Source organism: Salmo trutta, chromosome 29 (assembly GCF_901001165.1).
Source record: "Salmo trutta chromosome 29, fSalTru1.1, whole genome shotgun sequence".
Lineage (NCBI taxonomy): Eukaryota > Metazoa > Chordata > Actinopteri > Salmoniformes > Salmonidae > Salmo > Salmo trutta.
The window spans coordinates 22917242-22919624 of record NC_042985.1 but is presented as its reverse complement, the minus strand read 5'-3'; the positions used below and the strand labels follow the sequence as shown (position 1 = coordinate 22919624).

At 49.0% G+C, this 2383-nt stretch overlaps 1 protein-coding gene across 1 annotated transcript in view; it reads right to left on the bottom strand.

The window, feature by feature from the left end:
- mafa (MAF bZIP transcription factor a) overlaps window positions 1-2383 on the bottom strand; it is a 122894-nt gene that overhangs the window by 67102 nt on the left and 53409 nt on the right. The window lies entirely within an intron of this gene.

Sequence of the window (2383 nt, the reverse complement as noted above, 5' to 3'; positions counted from 1 at the left end):
TATTACAACCATATTTTTGTCTGTATTATTAGAAGTGCTTTTCTAAGCTTTTCTAGTAGTAAAATGAGCCCTAAAGAATATGTGTGGCCCCTGTTTTAAGTACAGTGCCCGGACCAGTGTAGAAGAGAACATTGTAGCAGTATTCCTGGGCAGTATTCCTGGGCAGTATTCCTGGGCAGTAGTCCTGAGGGTGTTGTGGCTGGTGATAGCCATTGGCAGGGCAGAGAGAGGGAGCCTGGTCTGGTCTAACCCATGCCAGCAGACACTCCCAGGACCCAACACTCCCCTCAGCCAACATGACCCACGGCCAGCCCCGCACTAGCCATAAACCCACTATGCCCTACGGCAGCATAATCAGCCATGATCCTGATTAACACAAGCCTGCTTCAGCCACACATAAACAATGGAGAACACAGACATAAAAAGGAGCACACACATTACAGTCATCCGTTCTCTCACGTGCTTGATACCCGGGCACGGCTCACATCATTTCACTCTATAAATACATTTACAGCATGGACTTAACAGATCCTGGCATGGCCTCGCACGGCTGGACGCCAGCACATGTGGCCTGTGACGCAAGGCTAAGGAGACGAGCTATGGGGCAGGGCTATGGGGTAGGGCTATGGGGCAGGGCTATGGGGCAGGGCTATGGGGCAGGATGAGAGGAAAATACATTTCCTTGGCCCAATTCTCTTTGGCGCTCAGCTGATATGTTTTTGTTGACTCTCTCTCTGTCGGACATTCTGCTGGCCCTGAACTGAGTTCTGGTATTTGACTTACACTGAGTTTAATTAATGAAAGGGATAAAACATGTTAAGGTTTCAGCTAGGAGCAGGGAGGCAATATAAGCCCAGAGACAGCTGATCCAGATATGTAGAAGCCCTTTAGATAATAAATCCCAAACATTAAAAGCCAGTAACACAGCATTCCTCTGTGCTTCGAGTGCAAACAGAAAATCAACAATTAGCTGTGTTGAATGAATCTCAACGTAAGTCAGTTGATGATAGACTTGTAAAGTGTGAGCTATATATATTTAAGGTCTCTTCGTCAACACTGAGTATAAGAACTGAACCCAAACAAATCTGTCTCCTAAACAACCAGTTGTTGAGACTCTGACAGAGGTACTATAACCACTAGTAGTTCTGATGGTGTGTGCGTGCGTCCGTGTGTGCGTGCGTGTGTGTGTGTTTGTCTAAAAGAGAAGAACAGGAAGAGGAGAATTGATTTGCACTACAGAGACCTCTTTTGTGAGAAAGGGTGATATTGGTCTTATCTCTGAGCGTTTTGGAGAGGTAACCAATAATAAAAGACATGTAACTTGTCTTCTCCTACCTCCCACCACATCCTCTCACACAGCCGTGTGCTGCGACAGGGCTCATGCACGCACACTCGTGTGTACGTTCGCTCACACGTTTGCTCACACGCACAGAGCCAGTTCCAGGAAGTCACGTTGTCCTGTGTGTGATTGTCAGGATGCAACAAGAACCTACTTATCAACCTCCAATTGATCTGAATAGATTCAGTTGTTCTTTCTGATTGATCACAGACATCATTCAGACACAGTTAGTCTAACTGATTGGAGGAGAGGAGAGTGTGAGAAGAGGTGTAGTATTACAGGCAGTCTTTAGGCCAATGCAGGCCACACTCGGAGCCTGGCTTTCGCCTTCACTCTCTCCCCCATGAATGTTTAATGTTTTGGGGCCATTGTGGGGCCCTGGCCTGGGCTGGCAGGCTGACACAGGGGGTCAATACTGGAGCCACCGAGGTGGAGGGGTACCACAGGGACGAGGTGACGAGAGGAGGGTTAGTCAGAGCTGTCACACAAGGCGTCTGGGGGGGGGGGGGGGGGGGGGGGGGGGGTGGATAGTAGGTCAACGGTCACAGTACAGGAGGAGGGGAGGGGCTAATTCCTGTGTCCTTCTGTCCCTCTTCCCTGTCCTCTCTCATCCACCACTCAGCACACCCCCAGAGAACAAACCCATCTACCACTCTGGCTAATACACATCCAGAGAACACATCCACCACTCTGGCTAATACACCCCCAGAGAACACATCTACCACTCTGGCTAATACACCCCCAGAGAACAAATCCACCACTCTGGCTAATACACCTCCAGAGAACACATCCACCACTCTGGCTAACACACCTCCTCCAGAAAACACATCCACCACTCTGGCTAATACACCTCCAGAGAACAAATCCACCACTCTGGCTAATATACCTCCAGAGAACACATCCATCACTCTGGCTAACACACCTCCAGAGAACACATCCACCACTCTGGCTAATACACATCCAGAGAACACATCCACCACTCTGGCTAATACACCTCCAGAGAACACATCCACCACTCTGGCTAATACACATCCAGAGAACAAA